General features: G+C 39.8%; 1 long non-coding RNA gene across 1 annotated transcript; it reads left to right on the top strand.

Moving 5' to 3' along the window:
- The first annotated feature begins 20,426 nt into the window (after nucleotides 1-20,426).
- LOC133241070 (uncharacterized) lies at nucleotides 20,427-24,943 on the top strand. The gene is made up of 3 exons (XR_009734502.1): nucleotides 20,427-21,466; nucleotides 21,600-21,708; nucleotides 24,704-24,943. It is a non-coding gene; the product is annotated as an uncharacterized LOC133241070 (long non-coding RNA).
- Nucleotides 24,944-26,235: the final 1,292 nt, after the last annotated feature.

Raw genomic sequence — 26,235 nt, 5'->3', positions numbered from 1 at the left:
TTATTTTGGAGTGTTTGTCCTGCGCAGGGCCCCATAAAGCACAGGGCTCTGGACAGGGCCAGGTTTAAGAGAGGTACCCTTCCTAAAGATGGTAGTCTAAAACCAAAGATATTTATTTTCTTCTACTATCTTCCTGAAGAGCATACCATTGTCAAGGTTAGATCAACATCTCTGTAGTGATACACAACAGAAATTTAAATCTATTCTCTTGAAGTATGCATGCATATGTACACCCCTATACATACACACACACACACACTTTTATTCATATTCTGAAATGAGTAAGAGTTGGTTTCTTAAAACTGAAGTGTATTCACTGGCTTTCTTTTCATTTAATCAAAGTTTACATTATTTTGGGGAGGGCAGAGATAGATTCCTTATTGACCAATTGACCAATAAAGGTCAATTGCAATATTATTTCTAGTTTTATCAGTTTGTCATTGAAATCATCCAAATTACAAATAGAAGTTGGAAGCATTGTGTATCTAGAGAAAATCTTAAGTTCACAATAGACATAAAAATTTGAATAAAAGATCCATTAGAAAAATGTGCCTTCAGACTGATGATAAATGCTTCACTCATCACTTTTATTGCCAGATTCAAATGATTACCAGATGGTTTTAGCAATTAATTTGCATTCAGCACACAAGTACTGAGTGGTTAACATGCACTCAATGCAGTTTCCTCTGATACTTTCTCGATAAAACATATATAGGTTTAAATAATCTATGTTCTATTTTTCTTGCCAAAGATCATACCCCCCCAAAAGGCTTACTCTATCACTAAATCTTTCTTTTCATCATATCGATACATTCCTTCTTATTTATATTCTCCTCCTTCTCCTTCTTCTTTTTTTCTTTTTGTTAAATTGAAGTAGAGTTAATTTACAATGTTGTATTGGTTTCACATATATAGCAACGTGATTCAGTTATACATAGATTTTTTTCAGATTCTTTTTCATTATAAGTTATTATAAGATATTGAATATAGTCCCCGGTGTTATATAGAAGGTCCTTTTTGTTGACCTATTTTACATATAGTAGTGTGTATATGTTAATCCCATACTCCAAATTTATTTCCCCTCACCTTTTTTTTGAAGTGAATGTTCAAGATGGAGGTATTCATTCAAAACTCCTTTGGCTTGTCCTCCAGGACAGAAGCATGAGATATGAAAAATTATACTATAGGAGCCTTCCCTGGTGGCTCAGTGGTAAAGAACCCACCTGCTAAGGCAGGAAACGCGGGTTCAATCCCTAGGTTGGGAAGATCCCCTGGAAAAGGAAATGGCAACACACTCCAGTATTCCTGCCTGGGAAATCCCATGGACACAGGAGCCTGGCAGGCTATAGTCCATGGGTCACAAAACAGTGAGACATGACTTAGCAACTAAACAACCACAATCTTATACATGGTATGTCTCGTGTATACATACATAAGATGTGCAGGAATAAAATGGGAATCTCTTTGGATACAGATATTCAATTTTACACTCAGGTTCAAACAGGAGAAAACACAGCACTATGAAAAGAGCATGAACTTTAGAAACAGGCAGGACTGAATTCTAGTTCTTCCACTTGCTAGTTATGTGACATTGAAGAGTTTAATTAAATTCTCTCAAACTTAGGGCTTCATTAGTAAGATGTGGATAATTAACACATGTATTTTAAGCTATTTTAAGGATTTAAAAAGACAAAGGTTATCAATCACATAGCACAATGCCTTGCAATGCTTCTATCATGCAATACTTAAGTACCCATGGTATCTATTTAAAAAGTGTCAGTTCCTTTCCCTAACAGTTATTAAACTATTATCACATATCAGATATTCTACTATATACTTTTATGTGTACATTTCACTGAAAGCATGTTTATTCTGTGAATACAGACTATCTGCAGAGTTCCCATAGCACCCTGGTATAGGTATCCACTTTGGGAGTGGGAAGTTGTTGGGCAAGGGCGTGCATAGCTCAGGGTTCTGCTGAAGACTGGTATGTATGTTATCTCAGCCTTGGGACTGAAATTCATAATCCAGGGAACAAAAGCTTCCCCTATCTCTCAGAGAAGTTCTCATACAGACAACACGTTTGTCCTGAAATAAAAACAATCTCTTTAACAAGTGGTGGTGCTGGGAAAAGGGTTTCCCTGGTGCCTCAGAGGTTAAAGTGTCTGCCTCCAATGTGGGAGACCTGGGTTCGATCCCTGGGTCGGGAAGATCCCCTGGAGAAGGAAGTGGCAACCCACTCCAGTATTCTTGCCTGGAGAATCCCATGGATGGAGGAGCCTGGTGGGCTACAGTCCACGGGGTCGCAAATGCTGGGTTCTAGTCAGTTCTACTCCCAGTTTTTTGAGGAATCGTATTTTCCATAGTGGCTGCATCAGTTTACTTTCCTACCAGTAGAGCAAGAGGGTTCCCTTTTCTCCATACCCTCTCCAGCGTTTATTGTTTTTTGATGATGGCCATTCTGACCGGTGTGAGGTGATACCTCATTGTAGTTTTGATTTTCATTTCTCTAGTAATGAGCAATGTGGAGCATCTTTTCATGTTTTTATTAGCTATCTGTATGTCTTCTTTGGAGAAATGTCTGTTTAGGTCTTTGCCCACCACTTGTAAAAGAATGAGATTAGAACACTTTCTAACACCATACACAAAAATAAACTCAAAATGGATTAAAGATATAAACATAAGACCAGAAACTATAAAACTCCTAGAGGAGAACATAGGCAAAACACTCTCTGACATACATCACAGCAGGATCCTCTATGACCCACCTCCCAGAATATTGGAAATAAAAGCAAAAATAAACAAATGGGACCTAATTAAAATTAAAAGCTTCTGCACAACAAAGGAAACTCTAAGCAAAGTGAAAAGGCAGCCTTCAGAATAGGAGAAAATAATAGCAAATGAAGCAACTGACAAACAACTAATCTCAAAAATATACAAGCAACTCCTACAGCTCAACTCCAGAAAAAAAAACGACCCAATCAAAAAACAGGCCAAAGAACTAAACAGACATTTCTCCAAAGAAGACATACAGATGGCTAACAAACACATGAAAAGATGCTCAACATCACTCATTATCAGAGAAATGCAAATCAAAACCACTATGAGGTACCATTTCACACCAGTCAGAATGGCTGCGATCCAAAAGTCTACAAGCAATAAATGCTGGAGAGGGTGTGGAGAAAAGGGAACCCTCTTACACTGTTGGTGGGAATGCAAACTAGTACAGCCACTATGGAGAACAGTGTGGAGATTCCTTAAAAAACTGGAAATAGAACTGCCTTATGACCCAGCAATCCCACTGCTGGGCATACACACCAAGGAAACCAGAATTGAAAGAGACACGTGTACCCCAATGTTCATCGCAGCACTGTTTATAATAGCCAGGACATGGAAGCAACCTAGATGTCCATCAGCAGATGAATGGACAAGAAAGCTGTGGTACATATACACAATGGAGTATTACTCAGCCATTAAAAAGAATACATTTGAATCAGTTCTAATGAGGTGGATGAAACTGGAGCCTATTATACAGAGTGAAGTAAGCCAGAAAGAAAACCACCAATGCAGTATACTAACACATATATATGGAATTTAGAAAGATGGTAACAATAACCCTGTATGGGAGATAGCAAAAGAGACACAGATGTATAGAACAGTCTTTTTGACTCTGTGGGAGAGGGAGAGGGTGGGATGATTTGGGAGAATGGCATTGAAACATGTATAATATAATATAAGAAACAAATCGCCAGTCCAGGTTCGATGCAGGATACAGGATGCTTGGGGCTGGTGCACTGGGATGATCCAGAGGGATGGTATGGGGAGGGAGGTGGGAGGGGGTTCAGAATGGGGAACATGTGTACACCCATGGCGGATTCATGTTGATGTATGGCAAAACCAATACAATATTGTAAAGTAATTAGCCTCCAATTAAAGTAAATAAATTTAAATTAAAAAAAAAAAAAAGAAATTGCTTAAAGTGTCAGGGATATTAGCGAAGTATAACTGAGATAGAACAATTCCAAGTAGGCCATATGCTATAACTAACATTATCTTACCACCAGTCCTAGGGAGAACTTGTCTTTAGTTTCTGATTGTCTTAGTCTGTCTTAGGCTGCCATAACAAAATAGCATAGACTATGTGGTTTATAAACAACATAAATTTATTTCTCATAGTTCTGGAGGCTTAGAATTTCAAGATCAAGATGCTGACAGATTCAGTACCTGGTGAAAGCCTACTTCATGGTTCATAGACAGTCTCTTCTCAGTGTAACCTCACATGGTGGAGCTCTCTAAGGCCTCTTTGATAAGGGTACTAATCCCAGTGATGAAACCATGTGGAGCCTTCATGATCTAATCACCTCCCAAAAGTTTCATCTCCTAAAACCAACACACTGGGCACACATGAATTAGGAGGGACACAGCATTTGGACCACAGCACTGATACATGCAACTCTTAAGAAAAATATAAAAGCATGATCAAACAGAAGTCAAAACAGCAGAGGCATTGTAGGAAATAGAGCACAAAGTTTCTCTATTTAGGAGCCAAAGAAAGAGCCAGCACAAAAGAGGCTGTTTCCTGGTCTCAGGAAGAGCAATTATTAGAGAAAGGAAGGATGGAGGATCACCCAGGCCTAAGAGGAATGAAGACAGGTGGGCAACGGAGGAGTGAAGGAAGAGTCCAGACCTCAGAGATGACAAGAACCACATCATCTCAGCTACCATTCAAACCACTCAGGAGCAACAATGGTAGCCACAGTCAAGATCAGGAAAAGACCTACAGCAAGTGGTAGTAAAAGGCCACCAAGGTGAGGAAATTCCCTCCAGGACAACCCCGGGAGTAGGGAAGACCTTCAGTTGAGCAGAAGCTCTGGGCGCTCACTAACACACTTCACCACACCCTTTCTCTCCCATTGATTAACTTCACCAGTTGTTTGACTGGAAGATGAAGGGACAACATCAGTTTCAAAATAACACATGAATTAGACTATATATACATATAAAAAACACCATAGTAGACAATTCCTATCTAACAAAATAAATATTCATTGGGCAATTATTAAATAAGTACTCTGCTAGGGCTTCCCTGGTGGTTCAGTGGTAAAGAATCTGCCTGCAATTCAGGAGAAGAAGGTTCAATCCCTGAACTGGGAAGATCCCCTGGAGAAGGAAATCCCAACCCACTCTAGTATTCTTGCCTGGAGAATCCCAAGGACAGAGGAGCCTGGCGGGCTACAATCCATGGGGTTGCAAAGAGTTGGACACAACTTAGTGAATAAAATAACAAGTATTCTTTGGCAATGCCAAAGAATGCTCAAACTACTGCACAATTGCACTCATCTCACATGCTAGTAAAGTAATGCTCAAAATTCTCTGAGCCAGGCATCAACAGTACATGAACCATGAACTTCCAGATGTTCAAGCTGGATTTAGAAAAGGCAGAGGAACCAGAGATCAAATTGCCAACATCTGCTGGATCATAGAAAAAGCAAGAGAGTTCCAAAAAAATGTCTACTTCTGCTTTATTGACTATGACAAAGCCTTTGACTGTGTGAATCACAACAAACTGTGGAAAATTCTGAAAAAGATGGGAATACCAGACCACCTTACCTGCCTCCTGAGAAATCTGTATGCAGATCAAGAAGCAACAGTTAGAATTGGACATGGAACAATAGACTGGTTCCAAATCAGGAAAGGAGTACGTCAAGGCTGTATATTGTCACCCTGCTTACTTAACTTATATGCAGAGTACATCTTGAGAAATGCTGGGCTGGATGAAGCACAAGCTGGAAATCTACCCGCAGTTGAAAAGAAGCCCTACCCATGTCAACACAGCTCATTATTAGTTTCTTATGTCCTATTCTTAAATATGAATGGTCAACAATGATCATCAGCTATCTGAGAAAAACATTTAAAAATGAAAGACAGCTCAGAACAGAAATTAACAACTTAATAAGGAATCAAACTTTGCAGAAAGATATACCCAGAAAAAAAAAAATATATATATATATATATATATTTGGGAAGAGATAAGAGTTGATTATCCTAAGGCTCAGCAGATAATGAATCTTCCTGCAAGTCAGGAAACACTGGAAATGTGGGTTCAATTCCAGGGTTGGGAAGGTCCCCTGAAGGAGGTCATGGCAACCCACTCTAGTACTCTTGCCTGGAGAATCCCATGGACAAAGGAGCCTGGCAGGCTACAGTCCATGGAGTCACAAAGAGTCAAACATGACTGCAGCAACTTAGCATGCATGCACATCAGAGGACATAATGACTAGAAATTTCAAAACAAGATAACAGGAATGAAAAATTCAGTAGAGAGGTGGAATACAACATTGATGAACTATCCCAGAAAGCAGAAAAATTATTAATATGAAATTAAAACACTGGTTCTATTTTTTGACACCCAAATACTAGGAGTTCTAGAAAGAGAGAACATAGAAAATAAAAATAAAGAAATTACCTTAGAGTTGATAATTTTTCCAGAAAAAGAGAAGTTTTGCATGTTAAGGGCTCACTGGGTGCCTAGCATAATAGTAAAATAGACCTATACCCAACAATGTCAACAAGAAAACTCAGAGCTTACAAGGATAAAGACAAGATCCTAAAAGTTCTGTATAAGTTTCCTACAAGAAGAAACCAAAGGGTCTATACAGATTTCATACAAAGGACAATCAGAATGGCACTGAACCTCTCAAGGGAAACTAGAACACAGTAATAATTTCAATATTTAAAGGGAAATTTATTTCCAACTTAGAACTCTATACCCAACCAAGCTAACAATTGAGCATGAGAGCAAAAACATTATTTGATGTGCAATTCTTCAAAATATTCACCGTTGATGCAGCTTTTCATATGAAGCTTTTGGAGGACACGTGGGTTTTAAACAATAAAAGAACAATATATAGAATCACAGAACTAAGGAATCCCTCACTAGGGAGAGGAGAAGGGAATACCCATAATGATGGAGAGAGGAACTACCAGGATGGCAACTCACAGGAACAGACAACTCCAAAGTAAACTTCTAGAAGATAAAGTTAATAAAACATCTGATGTGTTTTAATATGTTGAGAGGATATTTGCTCACCTTGGACTGAGTTGAGAGATAACGGTATAAATACCTAGAAAACTAAGCAAATAAAAATCAAGACCTTTATTAACTACACATAAAACAATCAGTTGAGCAGGAAATAGAAAGTTTACCTTATTTCTAAGCTCTGAATGGAACTGACACAGTCATAATAATGTAAACTCTGAATATTTACCTAGCTAAAACTACAGTGTATTTTGGGAAACTGAGGGGCAGTTAGCATATATGTGGATGATTGGGCCCGGACAGGGATCAGAGGTGAAAAAGAGATAAAGTCTTATCTTCTGTAGTGGGCAGTTGATAACTATCAGAAATTTAAAAATTAAAGAGTAGCAAAATAGGCATGTTATTTAGAAAGTTGGAGGTAAATAACAATATCTAAAGTCAACCAAAATTGTTAAAAGTGGTTAATTCTCTAAGGTGAGAAAATGGGGTTAGGGTGCAGAGCTGGGACTGCTTCTTTTTTTTTTTTTTTTTACAAAAGCATTGTGGAGCAAATTGACCCTTTAAATCTTGTACACATATATTTTGATAAAAATAAAAGCTATTTTAAAATCCTTTCATGGCTCTCCATTTCTTGCAAATTACAATCTAAATAAAAAGTTATTTAGAAAGTTATTTACAAAATCTAATCTGGACTCTAATAGACTTTAGTTTCTTTTTTTATCTCTCTCCATGCTCACGTTCTATACTTCAACTAAACTAAATGACCCGCAGTTCTCTTCAGATGAAGAAATGCCATGAAAGGATCTTTGACTTTATTCTTTAGGTGAAGAATGGGAGTTTCTGAAGAGTTTTAGACAGACTGGTGTATCAATGTGGTGAGTAGACTAAAAGGAGAGCAGTCTATAAACCTAGAAATCACCTAGAAGGCAGTTGCCATGGAAGTGAGGAGGGGTAACAGGAATAAACAATGAGAAATCCAGAAATCTAAATTTTGGTGACCACTAATTTGCTGTATATCAATTCATTTAACTCCTCTAATTCTTGGGCTCTTTAGGTGCAAGGTACAAATGTAAAATGGTTTTCATGCAAACCTGGTGCTTTTTCAGGGTAACCATCTCCAGGGATATCATCATCAAACACCCAGCAAACAGTCAGCACTCTGAGACTCATCTTTGACACCCCTCTCTCCTTCTCTATCAATACATATCCTATCAATCACCAAGTCCTTTTGATGTAACCACTAACATTTCTTGAGTCTAAGTCTCTCTAGCCCCCACCAGTCGGACCTTAGTTCAAGCCACTCTGATGTCACATTTGAACAACTAGCTCCACATATCCACTTTTGCCCTCCTCCAATCCACTGTCCACAGTGTATACAGAGTGGTTTTCAAAAGTGTAAATCTGATCATATCACCTGTCAATTGCTTCTTTTTGCTTTTAATATAAAGATCAAAATCCCAAACATGGACTCCCATTCATGCTTAATCTGACTTCTGTGAAGCTCTATGGCTACATTTTGTGCCATTTTTCTTCTCTGCTCTCCAATAACAGCTGTCTTCAAATGCAGCATGCTTCTTCCCAAAGGACCTTTGCACATGCTGTTCCCTCTGCTTAGAATGCTTTTCTATTTCATTTCCCCATTCTCCTTGCTTATTTCCAACCATCCTTCAAATCTCAGTTTACTCATTACTTCTATAAGAAAGGGTTCTTTTATCTATTCCAGGCTGGGCTAGTTCTCTCATTATTCAGTTTTAGAATATCCTGGAATTTTTTGTTAGAGCATTTGCCAACACTGTGAATAATCATTTTTTATGCAATTACCCATTTAATAACTCACTCTCAAATCAAAATATGAATCTCCCATGGACAGAAATCATATATTTTGTTTAACATGATATGTACACTATATACCTAGCGAAACAAATATTTGTTACAAGAATAAATGAACAAATGCATGAACAAATGGAGTGGGAATATGGAACTGGCATTCTCTGTTCTCTTCATCCAGTTTAGTTATTCTTCATCTTAACCAGTAGGGAAAGGGTCTATTAGCCTCATAGTGCAACAACACTAGTTATAAAGGGTCGTCAGCATTGGCAAGTAAGAGATCAGTTTGTCAAAGACACTGCAGAGTCTGAACAAAAGGGAAGAATATGAAAATCCAAGCCAGGTCAATCAACTGGCTTCTCTGGCATTGGACAAAAGGAATGAATAATCTTGGTAATCTCAAAAAGATAGATAGGTAGACAGACTGATGCAAACAGATGTGGAAAAAGATAGCCTATAGGAGAAAGATTTCCAGGAAACCACTGGAGGTCTGAAATTGACCCAAAGAGAAATAATAAGGAAATAACTGGTGCCATGTTCTGGACTGAGTATAGATATACAATAAGCTCCAAATAAGACTAGATTCTTTAAGGTGATGGACTATGCCTAACTCTCTCCAAACTTTATGTGCATGATGATAGAATTATATATATTTTTTTAATTTAAAGTCTACTCAGCCCAGAACTTGAGAATTTTTTAGTCTAGGTCCAGCTTGAATTTCCAGTTTCCCCATCATATGATTCCAAAACACTAAACAGCTCATTATTTTCCCCATATGCACCACATATACTCTGATGCATTACTTAAGCTCAACTCCACTCCTATTCGGCCTGCACTGCCCACCCCCAAAACATTCCTCAAAATCCAGCTCAAATGTTGGCTCTCCTAGGAAGACTTACCCAAGTCCTCCAGTCAGAATCCACTTCCCTCCTCTTTGCTGAACCCCCATAGTCTTTAATTTGTTGTCATTATCATTAATTGCAACATATTGATTTGGTTCCTTTAACCAATGGTAAATAAACCTGTAAGCTGCTTTATTGTTTACAAAGCACTTTTACACCTAATATGCCTTTCTCCTCCCAATCAGCAGAATGATATAAAGTAGTATGATTATCCTCCCTTTATAGAAGGAAGAAACTCAGTTTAAAGGGGAAGATGCACAGATGATTATCCAAGATCACCCCGCTAATACATGACAGACCTAGGATTGACTTACTGGTTGATTTTTATTTTCAAAAAACATGTATTAAATGATTACACAGGCAACACAGATACACAAGCACCCAGAAGGAGGCTGGGAGTCTATTTTGCAGATGACAAATAGGGATGGTGAACATAATAGCGGAAGGATCTCCAGCAGGTCAATAAGGCATGGTGGTCTTGTTGACAAAGATGCAGCTGGCTGTGGTAGCAGGGGAACAACATTTGCCCCTGGCAGCGACTCCAGCCCATCAGGCCAAGTGTGCATGCCACAGCTTCCAGCAGCAAAGCCGGAGGGACACCTGCCTGACCAGCAAAGGGAACCTTGCCAGAGGCACGGTCAGTGGGAACCGGCTGAAAGGACTGCCAAGGTGCTATGGTTGAATTGTGTCCCTGCAAAATTCCTACACTGAAGTCCTAACCCCCAGTGCCTCAGAATATGACCTTATTTGGAATAAGTTTAAGTATGGTTGATTATAGTTCTTGCTTCTTCTGTCCACCCTCTTTTTGATGGATAAGGATAAGGGGCTTGTGCAATACTTGGGCCACTTGACACGAAGAGCCAACTCACCAGAAAAGACCCTGATGCTGGGAAAGACTGAGAGCAGGAGGAGAAGGGGGCGACAGAGGATGAGATGGTTGGATGGCATCAGTGACTCCATGGACATGAATTTGAGCTAACTCCGGGAGATAGTAAAGGACAGGGAAGCCTAGCATGCTGAGTACATGGGGTCACAAACAGTTGGGCACGACTTAGCAACTGAACAACAACACGTAGTTGATTAGACCTGGGATTTAAACCCAGATTCTTTGACATCAACTACTTTGCTCCTTTCATTATTTCTAGTCGACTACCTTCATTCCCTGTCTTGACTTGAATATAAGTGTGTAAACCAGTCTTAGCTTCTCCTCCTAACCAAAAGGTCTTTGAGAAAAACACATAAATCTGATTTTTCACTGCAGATACTTGATGAAATTTGATGGTGAATTGGCTGATGATACAGAAGGTTCTAAGAAAGCTGAGAGCCCAACAGAAAGGGTTTTCTTGATATCTTAATTTCATTGCCATGTGAAAACTGCCTCCAAAGCCAATGTGAGGACTTCCCTGGCAGTCCAGTGGTTAAGACTTCACCTTCCAATGCAGCACGTATGAGTTCAATCCCTAGTCAGGGAACTACAATCCCACATGTCTCGGGGCCAAACAAGTAAAACATAAAACAGAAGCAATATTGTAACAACTTCAATAAAGATTTTCTTTAATGATCCTCATTTTAAAAAATCTAAAAAAAAAAAGCTACTGTGAATATCTAGTAAATGGGTGAAATTTCAGAGTTTCAGGCCTCCATTAGGCCTCTGGACACATTGAGAAAAGCTCCAGTAGAAGGAGGAAGCAGAAGAGAAGTTTTTTGGTATAAGAGATTCTCACTAGTAGAAAATTATCTAGGTATTACCATTCATAGATAAATTATTTAACAGAAAAGTATGATTCAGGCCCTATATTAGGCACCTATTACTTTGTAGCAAGTTACCCTAAAAGTTAGCAGCCTAAAGCTGTTTCAGTGGGTCAGGAACCAGGTCTGGGCTGGTTTGGCTGGGGGCCCTTGACTGAGAGCCTCTCCAAGCTGCAGTCAGGTTCTTAGCCAATGGTGTAGTCTCACCCCAAGGCTCAAATAAGGGAAGATTTGCTGCCAAGCTCACTCACATGGCTACTGGCAGTCCTTGAGCCCTCACTGCCTGCTGACAAAGATACCATTTCCATGTTCTGTGGGCTACTCCATACAGCTATGCACAACACGGCAGCTGGCTCCTCCCGGGATGAGAACGGAGAAAGAAGCAAATGAAAGCCATAGTCCTTTTAGAACCTAATCTCAACAGTGACAGCCCATCAGTTTTGCCACATTCTATTCATTAGAATCAAGTCTCTAGGTGCAGTCCACATTCAAGAGGAGGGGAATGTATTAATACAGGGACCATTTTAGAGGCTGCATATGACAGACCCTAAGCTAAGTAATATATATATATATATAATCGCACTTGATCTTCCAAATTTTACTATGAGGTATGTATTGTCATCTTAACTTTACAATTAATGAAACTAGAACTCATAGAGATTAAGTAATTTATTTAAAGCCATATAGTTAATAAGTATGAAATAGAAATTTTTAAATCCAAGACTGATTTCAAATCAAGTGAGTCACAGGTAGCATAATCAACATATCCTATTCATCTAGAACACGTTCCGTTGTGCCTGCCTGTTATCCCAATTACTAATAGATCACACTTTCACCTCCACAAAGGTTCAGGTTTGGTTAATAAATTATGAAGCCATCCTACTTGTAGATATTCAAAGGAAGCTCATTTCAAAAGTCAGCTCCTCCTGGACCTTTGTCTGATCTTTCAGGTAGGGCCTTACACGGAACATGTGCTCAATCCTAATTAACTGAACTGAATCAAACTGATTTCGCAGTGCAACTGAACTTAAAACAGTAGAGATTTTAATTAACAAAATAAGTAACAGAGTCAGAGAGACAAAGGAAAGACGACAACTTTCATTCTTTCTACGAATATTCATTGAACACTTACATTGAACTGGATGTCATGCAGATGTCAATCCACGTTTCTTCCCTCAAGGGCAAGAATCAAGCAGGAACCTGGGATTCTATAATATAGGTGACCTATGCAGTGATAATGTGAATGATTTTATACTTTCATACCTTCACCTCTGTCTGTCTAGAATTCTGTCACTCCAGCTCCTAATTATCTTTTCTTTCAGGTGGCAAGTAAATATTTATTGGATAAGTAAGTGAACTCTGATAATTCTCACATCCCCAAAATTACTCTACTTAGTTAAAAATCTAAGAATACCATCCTGTTGTCAATTTGGATGGAAACTGATCTTAAACTAACTCAACTGTAATCATCTCGACTGGCATGTTAGAAGAGTTTTCTTTGTTTAATTTTACTGGAGTATAACTGATTTACAATGTTGCTGCTGCTGCTGCTGCATCACTGCAGTCTTGTCCAACTCTGTGCAACCCCATGGACTGCAGCCCACGAGGTTCCCCCGTCCCTGGGTTCTCCAGGCAAGAACACTGGAGAGGGTTGCCATTTCCTTCTCCAATGCATGAAAGTGAAAAGTGAAAAGTCAAGTCGCTCAGTCGTGTCTGACTCTTAGCGATCCCATGGACTGCAGCCTACCAGGCTCCTCCATCCATGGGATTTTCCAGGCGAGAGTACTGGAGTGGGATGCCATTACAATGTTGAGTTAGTTTCAAACTTATTTGAAGTATCGTCTCCCAGGAGTCTTCCACGACCCCCTTCCCCAACCCTCCTGTAGAAACAAAGGAAGAGTCATCCCTCCCTTTGTTTCCCATCATATCTCATCCTAAGCTCTATTATGTTTATTATTAAAATCATACTGCAAGGACTGCCTATTATAGTATCTCCCCTACTCCCTGGACTTTAAGCTCCTAATTGCAAGGACTATGCCAGAATATAGTATGTGCTCAAGAAATTTCTGTGTTGAATTGAACTAAGTAGAAGGCTAAACATTTACCACTATCATCATCACCCAGTAGAGACTGACTTCCGCATCCAGGGCAGAATCTGCTAAAGTGCCCCTTTTTTCTCCAAATTTAAAACTATACAGACAATGTTTGACCTAGAGCTTTTATCCTATAAGTCAATTCTAATTAGCTGGAAGTGGCTATTTGTAGTACTTTTAAATTTTATTTATTTTTTAATTGAAGGATAATTGCTTTACAGAATTTTGTTGTTTTCTGTTAAACATCATGTAGTACTTTTTGAGAAAGATTCTGGGGCTAGATCCAGAATCAGTAAGAAACAAGGTCATAGTTAATCAGCTTTGTCTGAGAAAGGAGAAACAGGAGAAACAGGAGCCCCTGTGCTTCTAGCTTCAATTACTGACCTCCAGTTACTTCTCTTACAATAGCACAGCAGGATCCATTTCCACCAACACACACACATGCATGTATATATATACACGGGGTGGCAGAGGGAGAGAAGGGAGCTGCTTTCCTGGCATCCTCAGGTCAAAACTCTCAGAAATGTTATAAACAGCACTGAGAAGCGCTAACCACAATGAGGGAAGGGGGTTTTGTCAGTCTCATTCATTGCTGTATCTCTGGCTGCTGCACAGCTAGATCAGCGTTCTAGATAAAGTTCTCAATAAACATTTGTCAAACGAAAGAATATAACTGAAATTACACTGTTAATTTTGGATCCATTATTACTGATATGGAATTCATATCTCCTCTGTAAACCTAAGCAGCATTTCTTTTATCCCAAGTCCAGGAGCAAAAATAGTCAGTGCTTACCAAAAAAAAAAAAAAAATTGTGTAGAGGTTTGAGAGATGCTTTTGTGTCTTTGCACATGGTTTTTTGCTTGTTTGGAATGTCCTTTCTCCATTTTCACAGAGAAAACTCCTACACACCCTATGAGGCCCAGCTTGAGTTCACCCCTGTATGAAACCTTCCCAGATTCTCTCAAGCAGAGTCCGTACTAACTTTTCCATGTTCCCATAGCATTCTGTTGACTTGTATACTTCATAAGGAGCCCATATCTCCAACTCTAGCCAGATAAAATCTTTTTAAAGGAAGGCAATTCTTTAAAATGATTCTCCTTTTTCCTTTCAATACAAAATGCATTAGATGCATTCCTGAACATGATTAGGAAAAAAAGAAAACCAACTAAAAGCTTTTACAAAATGCCTTTTTATCACTGCGTGACAGAGAATAAAATCAGTTCTTGTTATTCCTTAGACAGCTCTTTTTTGCCTCCTGGGTTCTATAGCTTTCAGTTCTTCCTATTGTGATAAACCATGACACAGCATGTGACTCACAAAAGAAAATTACTTTTTCAAAGAAGGCACTGAAGCTGCCCTTGTGAAGGTGATGCCTTCAGCTTATGAAGGGCAGTTTGCTGAGGGCAAAGTCATAAGGCAATCTTCCCAAGCATCCTGGGTACCATCTATCACCTCTGTGTTCAGACCATGCATAAAAACCTGCATTACAACTTATGGGCTGGAGAGACAGCATCTGACCAAACCCCTCCTTATGACAAGGCAACAGAAAAGGAAATGGCTGCAGTCTGATTAAAGCCAGCCCACTGAGTAAGTTCTAAAATTCCCCTAAGAAGGCATGACCTTGTAGCTGTCCAAAAGAAGAATGAGAATGGCTGACTTACTCAAAAATACTGTATGTCTCAATTTCTCAAATGGTTCAATTTCTTCTTCACTATTGTGTTGACATATCCATCTCCCTAAAGTGCATAAGGCATTGTCTTTATGATCAGAATTTTTCTTTGTTTCAGTTTCATCCAGATGGAGCTGCTCAAACCTTAAAAACCTGCAGAAGGCCTCTCCCATCATCCTCTTGTTCCTCTCCTTTCATGCCAGAAACCTCGGCCACAAAACATGCTAGACCTTAAAGCAGTCCAAAAAGAATGGGACTTGGAAAACTCAGGTCTCAACCAGACTGGCATCAGTAGGAGAAGGGCCTAATTTCATGGGACAGGACACAGCGGCAGGAGTCTATGGTTATTCATGATTTTCATTGTCTCTATTCATCTAGTTATGTCTGGGTTGAAGTTGCACTGTATATTGATGAGTGGATCTAAGCCCCAGGTCAAGGAACTTCATAGAAAATAACTATCCCTAAAAAAGAAACTTTCATGATATAGTCAGTCCTAAAGCCTGATTGTATATACAGACACAGGAAGTTTAGAAAAAGGTAAATTGTATATACAGACACAGGGAGTGTATGAAAAAGTAAATGGCCAATAGATATGCCTATTTGCAAGTCTTATTCCAAGCACAACATATAAAAGATGAGGACAAGACCACACCCAAACTCCACTTGTGTTTGGTGAGGGAGAGTTAAGCACACCACCAACCTTGGCACTCACCACCACACATCCAAAATGTGCTAAGCCTAGAGGCTTAATATCTTTAGCATGCATATCCCAGCTATCCTACTGGAGTAAGAGCCTGGCCTCCTGAGCCCTTGTTTCCACCTCAGACCTCTCTGGCAAGAAAAGCCATGAACCCCACCAGCTGAGACTGTCAAACTGTATCACAAATGGATTTCAGTGGGTATGTCTCAGGCTCCTCTGTGATGGTCAGTCTCATGTGTCAGTCTGACTGGACTGAGGAAAGCCAAGATACCTGATAAAACATTATTTGGGGGTGTGTCTGTGATGGTGTTTCTGGAAGAGATTAGCATTTGGTTCAAGAGACTGAGAAAAGGAACCCTCCATCACCAAAAATGGATGGGTATCAGTCTATCCTTTGAGGGTCTGAATGGAACCAAAAGGCAAAAGAAGAGCAAATTCTCTCTTTCCTTGAGCTGGGACATCTATCTTTTCCTGCCTTTCAACTTCAGAGCTCCTGATTCTCAGGCCTTTAGATTAAAACTGAAAACAATAGGCTTTTCTGGTTTCCCAGATTTCAGACAGCAGATTGTGGGACTTCTCAGCTTCCATGCTAATGAGAGCCAATTCCTATAATAAATCTCTTTCTCTCTGGAGAAACCTGACTAACAAACCTTCAAGTATGTACGGAATACCTACCAGGTAGCAGATACTCAGATGAGCCCTCAAGTTACAAAGAGGCAATGCCTTCTTCAAAGAGTTCACAGCTTAGTTGAAAACACAGGGAACAAAGAAATAACCATCCTAGAGTCTGATGAAGGCAATATGAAGATATGAAGAATATGATGGCTCTGTATCAAAGAGATCCCTAAACCATCTGAGAGAGTTTTAGGAAGTCTACATGATTGAAGTAGTTCAAGAATTCTTTTATTTAAATTGAATATTTTATTTGAACACTGACTGAATATTAAACAGTGAGTAGGAGTTTTTAAGAGAAGTGTGGGGGTGGGTATGCTACACAGAGAAAGAGAATGGCATAAGTAGAAGCCAAGGCAATAATATTACTCATCCATAAAAAAGAACAAATTGCCATTTGTGCAGACATGGAGATAGTCATACAGAGAGAAGTAAGTCAGAAAAATCAATATCATGTTTTAATGCATACATGCTGCCAGTCACCATCTGCAGTGATTTTGGAGCCCCCAAAAAGTCTTTCACTGTTTCCATTGTTTCCCCATCTATTTGCCATGAAGTGATGGGGTCAGATGCCATGATCCTAGTTTTCTGAATGTTGAGTTTCAAGCCAATTATTTCACTCTCCTCTTTCACTTTCATCAAGAGGCTCTTTAATTCTTTGCTTTCTGCCATAAGGATGGTGTCATCTGTGTGTTACTAATATTTCTCCCGGCAATCTTGATTCTAGCTTGTGCTTCATCCAGCCCAGCATTTTGCATTATATACTCTGCATATAAGTTAAATAAGCAGGGTGACAATATACAGCCTTGACATACTCCTTTTCCCATTTGGAACCAGTCTGTTGTTCCATGTCCAGTTCTAACTATACAGATTTCTCAGGAGGCAGGTAAGGTGGTCTGGTATTTCCATCTGTTTAAGAATTTTCCACAGTTTGTTGTGATCTACACAGTCAAAGGCTTTGTCATAGTCAATAAAGCAGAATTACATGTTTTTCTGGAACTGTCTTGCTTTTTCAATGATCCAGCAGATGTTGGCAATTTGATCTCTGGTTCCTCTGCCTTTTCTAAATCCAGCTTGAAAATCTGGAAGTTCTCGGTTCACATATTGTTGAAGCCTGGCTTGGAGAATTTTGAGTATTACTTTGCTAGCGTGTGAGATGAGTGCAATTGTGTGGTTGTTTGAACATTCTTTGGCATTGCCTTTCCTTGGGATTGGAATGAAACCTGACCTTTTCCAGTCCTTTGGCCACTGGTGAGTTTTCCAAATTTGCTGGCATATTGAGTGCAGCACTTTCACAGCATCATCTTTTAGGATTTGAAATAGCTCAACTGGAATTCCATCACCTCCACTAGCTTTGTTCATGGTGGTGCTTCCTAAGGCCCACTTGACTTCACATTCCAGGATGTCTGACTCTAGGTGAGTGATCACACCATCATGGTGTGATGGACTTAAATGGACTGGAATGGACTAAAATGGACTGGAATGGGCAAATTTAACTCAGATGATCATTATATCTTCTACTGTCAGCAAGAATCCCTCAGAAGAAATGGAGTAGCCATCATAGTCAACAAGAGTCTGAAATGCAGTACTTGGGTGCAATCTCAAAAACAACAGAATGATCTCTGTTTTCAAGGCAAACTGTTCAATATCACAGTAATCCAAGTCTATGCCCCAACCACTAACTCCAAAGATGCTGAAGTTGAACGGTTCTATGAAGACCTGCAAGACCTTCTAGAACTAACACCCAAAAAAGATGTCCTTTTCATTATAGGGGACTGGAATACAAAAGTAGGAAGCCAAGAGATACCTGGAGTAACAGGGAAATTTGGCCTTGGAGTATAAAATGATGCAGGGCAAAGGCTAATAGAGTTTTGCCAAGAAAACACACTGGTCATAGCAAACACCCTCTTCCATCAACACAAGAGACGACTCTACACATGGACATCACCAGATGGTCAATACCGAAATCACATTGATTATATTCTTTGCAGCCAAAGATGGAGAAGCTCTATACAGTCAGCAAAAACAAGACAAGGAGCTGACTGTGGCTCAGATCATGAACTCCTGATTGCCAAATTCAGACTTAAATTGAAGAAAGTAGGGAAAATCACTAGACCATTCAGGTATGACCTAAATCAAATCCCTTATGATTATACAGTGGAAGTGACAAAGAGATTAAAGGGATTAGATCTTATAGACAGAGTGCCTGAAGAACTATGGAGAGAGGTTCATGATATTGTACAGGAGGCAGTAATCAAGACCATCCCCAAGAAATGCAAAAAAGCAAAATGGCTGTCTGAGGAGGCCTTAGAAATAGCTGTAAAAAGAAGAAAAGCAAAAAGCAAAGGAGAAAAGGAAAGATATACCCATTTGAATGCAGAGTTCCAGAGAATAGCAAGGAGAGATAAGAAAGCCTTCCTCAATGATCAATGTAAAGAAATAGAGGAAAACAATAGAATGGGAAAGACTGGAGATCTCGTCAAGAAAATTAGAGATACCAAGGGAACTTTTCATGCAAAGATGGGCTCGATAAAGGACAGAAATGGTATGGACCTAACAGAAGCAGAAGATATTAAGAAGAGGTGGCAAGAAAACACAGAACTATACAAAAAAGATCTTCACAACCCAGATAACCATGATGGTGTGATCACTCACTATCTTGTTATATTGAATAAAAACATAAAGTGAGATTATCTTTCCCTACAGTTTCATCCGTAGGTCATCTGTGCTTCCTACAGCAGGGCATCAATAACTTGCAGTATATAGGAACTGACTGAATGAAAAGTTATATTTAATTGGGAAATCAATGACTAGGAAGAGGGCATTAAGGTCACAGAGACTGTATCATCCTGACCAATCTCACTCCCTTGCCCTTTCTCTGGGCCTTCCATCATCATATCACAGCTGCCAATTTCTCCAGCAGTCTTAATTACGGGCACAGTCATTTGTCTTCAAATATCACAGCTCTGTGAAATCTATGCATCGATAAATACAGCTCAAAAGCTGTTTTCCACACTGCTGGAGAGTTAATTGCTTCTGTGGTTAAATCAAATGTGGTCATTCTTTACCTTTGAGGGGGACTTTCAAGGTCTCCGAGTGACTGCAGGCTTCCTATAAAGTCAGAATAAAGAACATCTCATTTTAGGACTTGAGGTTGTGCCTCAAAAATATCTACACTTTCAGATTAGCTCCCCATGGCCAAAGAGTAGCCAAGCAGGCTTCCAGGGTTAAACAGAGTCAGATAATCAATTCTGTGTTTTGAAATAAACATCTTCTTTGTGCCAATCACCATTTCTTTACTCACTTCCCCTTTCAGAAAGCATTTATGGGGTATGAGAAGTATGTCATACATTTGGAGGGGAAATAGAGTAAAATAAGAAATGGCATTTACCCTTAAAATTAGTGGAGAAGACAAATACATTTGAACCAGTACTAATGAGGTGGATGAAACTGAAGCCTATTATACAGAGTGAAGTAAGCCAAAAAGAAAAACACCAATACAGTATACTAACGCATATATATGGAATTTAGAAAGATGGTAACAATAACCCTGTATATGAGACAGCAAAAGAGACACTGATGTATAGAACAGTCTTTTGGACTCTGTGGGAGAGGGAGAGGGTGGGATGATATGGGAGAATGGCATTGAAATACATATAATATCATATATGAAATGAGATGCCAGTCCAGGTTCGATGCACGATATTGGATGCTTGGGGCTGGTGCACCGGGACGACTCAGAGGGATGGTATGGGGAGGGAGGAGGGAGGAGGGTTCAGGATGGGGAACACATGTATACCTGTGGCGGATTCGTTTCGATATTTGGCAAAACCAATACAATATTGTAAAGTTTAAAAATAAAATAAAATTTTAAAAAAAATTCAAAGCAAGCATAAGGGCACTATGACAAAATGTTTTTCAGTCTATAGGATCTCAAGGAATGAAAGACTAATTCAACTACAAGATGGGCATCAGAAGAAGCACCATAGAGGAGGTGAACCTACACTGAATCTCAAGACGAATATGTATCCAGCTATCAGGAACGGGACTTAAATAAGAAAAAGCTCATTCATACATATGTAGCAGAATAAATGAAGGCACAGAATGTGTTGAACATATATGATGAGTCTAGGGACTGTAAGTCATTTGGTATGAATCGTACATGGGGTAGGAATATAGGAAGAAGGAGAAGGGAGCCTGGGGAGGTAAGAAAGAGATCATAGAGCATCTTCTATAGTTTAAGAAAGTTTAAGGTCATTGATGAACTGTAGGCAGGAAAATTACATAGTCAAATATATTTTAAAGAAATCATCCTAACTGCCAGCATGGATTATGAGTTAGAGTGGGGAGAGGAAGGAAGTCAATTAGGGAGCTGCTGCGGCTAAGTCGCTTCAGTCGTGTCTGACTCTGTGCGACCCCATAGACGGTAGCCCACCAGACTCCCCCATCCCTGGGATTCTCCAGGCAAGAGTACTGGAGTGGGAATTAGGGAGCAGTTGCACTAACTTAGGAAAGAAACCATGAGAACTAAACACTGGTAGAAGCAGTAAGGATATAGATGAGTGGTCAAGCACTAATGAGGATGATGATTACAAAGACATGGCTACCAGCAGGTAGACAGTTCTTGGTCACTTCTCTCCAACAGAGGAGTACAGGCTTGCAAATCAGTAAGATGGAGGCTAACTCGAGCAAAAAGTGGTGAGAGAAGATGTTGGAAAAGACCCTGATGCTGGGAAAGATTGAAGGGAGGAGAAGGGGACGACAGAGGATGAGATGGTTCGATGGCATCACCGACCTAATGGACATGAGTTTGAGTAAGCTCCAGGAGTTGGTGATGGACAGGGAGGCCTGGCGTGCTGCAATCCATGGGGTTGCAAAGAGTCAGACATGACTGAACGACTGATCTGAACTGAACTGAAATGCATCTTATTTTTATTGGATATCCAGATTATGTCAGGATCCATGATACGTCATGCCTCATCCTATGCAGAGACGAACTAGACCAGATCTCAGCCTCCAAGCACAGCAGAGACACATGGGCTGAATGGCTGAACAGGTACCAGATGACCAGACGGTAAGTATGATTCTCCCACTTCCCTGCTATGTTTCATTCGTCTATTGTGGGTTTTGGGAGAAGGCAATGACACCCCACTCCAGTACTCTTGCCTGGAAAATCCCTTGGATGGAGAAGCCTGGTAGGCTGCAGTCCATTGGGTCACTAAGAGTCGGACATGACTGAGAGACTTCACTTTCACTTTCCACTTTCATGCATTGGAGAAGGAAATGGCAACCCACTCCAGTGTCCTTTCCTGCAGAATCCCATGGACGGAGAAGCCTGGTAGGCTGCAGTCCATGGGGTCGCACAGAGTTGGACACGACTGAAGCGACTTAGCAGCAGCAGCAGCATTGTGGGGTTTTGTCCATTTCTCCCCATTCTCAACTAGAATGTTAAAGCTATGAAGGCAAAACTTTTTTTGCCACCTACAACAGTATTTAGCATACAAGAGGTGCTCATTATGTATTTACTGAATTGAAAAATTAATTTATTCTGATGAGAACCTATACGCTCTCTCACTTTACAGATTCATATACTTAAATCTGGTAATTCTAAGCTATAGTTTCTTTCAATTGCCTCCACCCTGTTATCTCAATCTGTTACTTTTATTATGTTGGAATCTCTGGCTTTTGTGTCTCAATTTCTTCATTTTCTATCTCTTTGCTGCTTGTGTATATTCTAGATAATTTTCTCAGAACTATCTTCAGCATCATCATTTCTTCCCCTCACCTTTCAACTGAATGCTTTATTTTAATGACCTTTTCTTCATTTCTAGACTTTCACTTTGGTTCTGCTGCAGATATCCCTGTGATTTTTTCAAATTACCTGATTTGTGCCTTCATTTCTATTTTTCTCTGACCTTTTGTCCCTCTGATCATTTTAAATTTATTTAAACTTCTGTTTTAGATTGTTTTATTACATCTATATCTTGAGGTGATATTTACTTCATCTGTTAATGTTTGTTTCACCTGCTGAATTCTCCCCTGGCAATTTATTCCTTCATCTGATTTTTTAATATTTGATTGCATACTCATCTTCAGCAGCACTGTGGGAGTCTCGGTGCTCTGGAAATGTCCCTGTAGAGTGTTAAATCTGTCTCTGTTAGTCTCCACAGTCTTCACCGGTTCTAAACCAGTTTTGAAGTTACCTTTTTGCTTTAGTGTTCACAGTACTTCGGTACTGCTCTGAATCATACCCCACAGCTGTGCGTGGTGTACATGGGGGTTCTGATTTCTCATCGGTGATCTGTTTACCAGGCACAGCCCCAGGAGGACTGCAAACTTCCTGCTGCCTTCCAAAAAGACAGACCAGGTTTTTCTGGTCCTTATCTCAGGAACAGACAGATATTCATGGCTCCTGCCTTTAGGCAGTTGGTTCATCTACAGCCAGTATCCTCCTGATACCAATATCAGAGAGTGTTAATCTCCAATCTCCAGACTTTAAATTCTACACATTACAGTAACCATATAGTTTTTTTTACTTTACTGCTCTAACTTTGAGCTTCCTCTTTGTTTTGGCACTTGCCCATTTTTTGTTCTTGGTTTATTCTTCAGCGATGCATGCAAAAATTCTTTGGTATAATTTTATCCAACATTTTCAAAAATTTGAAGTAGGAAGAACAGTCATCTATTTCATCTCAATTTGCCATATTCATGACTCCATAACCCTGAAACCAACAACTGGAGCTTTGATCTTAGCTGTGCAAGTTGCAAAACCTTATATGCATTCTCCTTAGTTGAATCTTTTACTGTATAATGTGGGGTGATGTATTCATTTCTGGACAAAAAGTTTGAGGGGAAAATTGACAATATGATGCTCTTCTGGAAAAGATGGAACATGATGAGCAATCTGGAAACTAGGCCGTGATAGAAACACTTGACCAATGAAAGTCTGCTTCACCTGAAGCAGATTTGGGGGTACCTAGCATTGGCACCACATATTTAAAGAGCTGTATATAGAAATAGAATGAGTCTTTTCTAGTGTAGTTTCAGAGAACAGACCCCAGACTGTGCTACGGAGAGCTAGGACTCTGGTGAGCAAACCCTGACACTGATTCATCACATAACAACCTTGGACAAATCACTTTCCTCTTTAAGGACTCTAGAGTACTCATCCGTAAAATGAGAAGGTTGAATCACATGAGTGCCTGGTTCCTTCAGCTATAACAGACTGTGGTTCATTTCTCACCAAAGGTAGTGAGCAAGGTTTTTCCAGCAATGAATCAGTGGGCACACTTGATAAATGATCTCGACTTCCTTCGCTTCATCCTCACTCAAGATAATATATTGCTTTTTTTTTTTTTTTTTTGCTCCATCAAAACTACAGACCTCAGGCTAAGTCTCCATAACCCCCTTTCAGGCCAGAACTTGTAGGTTAGGAATGCCTGAAAAGCATAATGGGATGAGGAAAAGATTGTGGATTTCAGTGTCATACAGACCTGAGTACCAAGCCAAAGTTTCACCTTATCGGCTCTGTATCCTTGAGAACCGTTTCACTTCTCTGAATAACAATTTCCTCTTCCATAAAATGAAATAATATACACCTTAATGGTTTTATGGTTATTAAAATTTTTTAAACCAATCTAAAGGTGTCTGACACGTGGTAGGCATTCAAAACATGTTAGCAAAACCGAAAATCAAAACCAAATGCTCTGTATTGACAAGGGAAGGAATGGTGCATGACAACAGGATATATTTTAATCCTTCCAACATGTTACACCACCATGCCTTCACACTGCAAGATATCTTCTATCCTCATCATAATTTGCATGCATTCCAAATTCTAGTGATTAATTATTTTCATACAAGGTACAGTTATCTGAATTACTCCAACACCTTGGGCATTTCTAGAAAATTATCTTTCCCTTGAATTGTTAAGCCATAGGTAATCAAATCCCAGTCTCATAAATATTTGATTTAGCAAAAAACAATTGCTTTCCCTCTTGGTAACCAATGTTTCTTCCTACTTATCTCTGGCTTCCTTCGTTATCTTGTAGCACGGAGGGATTCCAGCTTCTGGTATTTCCACTCTCACATCAGAGCTGTACCTTATGAGCTGACACCTATGCATCTATCTCCTGACATCTGAGGGGATCTTAACTATGAAAACAACACAACTGGATTCATTAAAAGTTTCGGACTTGTACCAACTCCATGAAAACTTCCTCTATTTTCCTGATGAGATTTCTTTCCTGGGCTCCTTTGTCTTGAGGGTTTCAGTCTGGTAAAGTTGATCTTGTCTATGAAAAAAAGGAAATTAAAATCATCTACACTCCCTGTGTATAAAAACATGACTATAACTAAATTATGAGGGGTGGAATGAAAATGTTGAAGAGAAACCAACTGAGCTCATATAGTGTGTGGGCAGGCATGCACAGTCACTCAGTAGCGTCCGACTCTTTGCAGCTCCACGGACTGCGGCCTGCCAGTTTCCTCTGTCCATGGGGTCATCCTGGCAAGATAACTGGAGTGGGTTGCCATTTCCTCTTCCAGGGGGCCTTCCCAACTCAGGGATAAAACTCGCAGCTCCTGCAGCTCCCCATGCTCCCGCATTGGCATGCAGATTCTTTATCACTGAGCTACCTGGAAAACCTCTAATATAGTTTATCATTGTTCTTGTTACTAAGTCGCTCAGTCATGCCCAACCCTTCGAGACCCCATGGACTATAGCCTGTCAGGCTCCTCTGTCCGTGGGATTCCCCAGGCAAGAACACTGAAGTGGGTTGCCATTCCCTTCTCCAGAGGATCTTCCTGACCCACGTCTCCTGCATTAGCAGGTGGATTCTTTTACTGTCTGAACCACCTGGAAAGCCCCTAATACAGTACAGTGATTAACAAATGGTATTGAACTTAGGTTCTGAAATTGACCAGATTCAATTTCAGTCTCCAATGGCACCCCACTCCAGTACTCTTGCTTGGAAAATCCCATGGACGGAGGAGCCTGTTAGGGGTCGCTAAGAGTCTGACATAACTGAGCGACTTCACTTTCACTTTTCACTTTCATGCATTGGAGGAGGAAATGGCAACCCACTCCAGTGTTCTTGCCTGGAGAATGCCAGGGACGGGGGAGCCTGGTGGGCTGCTGTCTATGGGGTCGCACAGAGTCGGACACCACTGAAGTGACTTAGCAATACTCACTAATTAGATGACTTTTAATAAGCTGAGAAAGCACCTAAGCTTCAATGCCCATATACACATAATGGGATATTACCTATCTTCAAATATGCAGCAGGAGCAGAAAAAGGAAATGCTGGACCCCTTACAGTAGCAGAAAGTACATGAAAGTCTGTCTCTGGAAACATCAAAAGCAAACTGGAAAAAATAAAGGAGTAAAGCTGAAAGTTCCTCAATCATAAGTGGACAGGATCCAAAGAAATCTGTTTTATTGAGTTTTTTGCCCTTATACGGAAATGACCAGCAAAACAAAAAACACATTACTATATTAAAACTCAGCCTATATATGCACAAAAATAGTGTGATATAAAATTCATGACATAAACCCATCAACAGAAGAAGTAACCACATTGGA

Source organism: Bos javanicus, chromosome 29 (genome assembly GCF_032452875.1).
Source record: "Bos javanicus breed banteng chromosome 29, ARS-OSU_banteng_1.0, whole genome shotgun sequence".
NCBI classification, from domain to species: Eukaryota; Metazoa; Chordata; class Mammalia; order Artiodactyla; family Bovidae; genus Bos; species Bos javanicus.
This window is presented reverse-complemented; position numbering and strand designations above follow the sequence as displayed.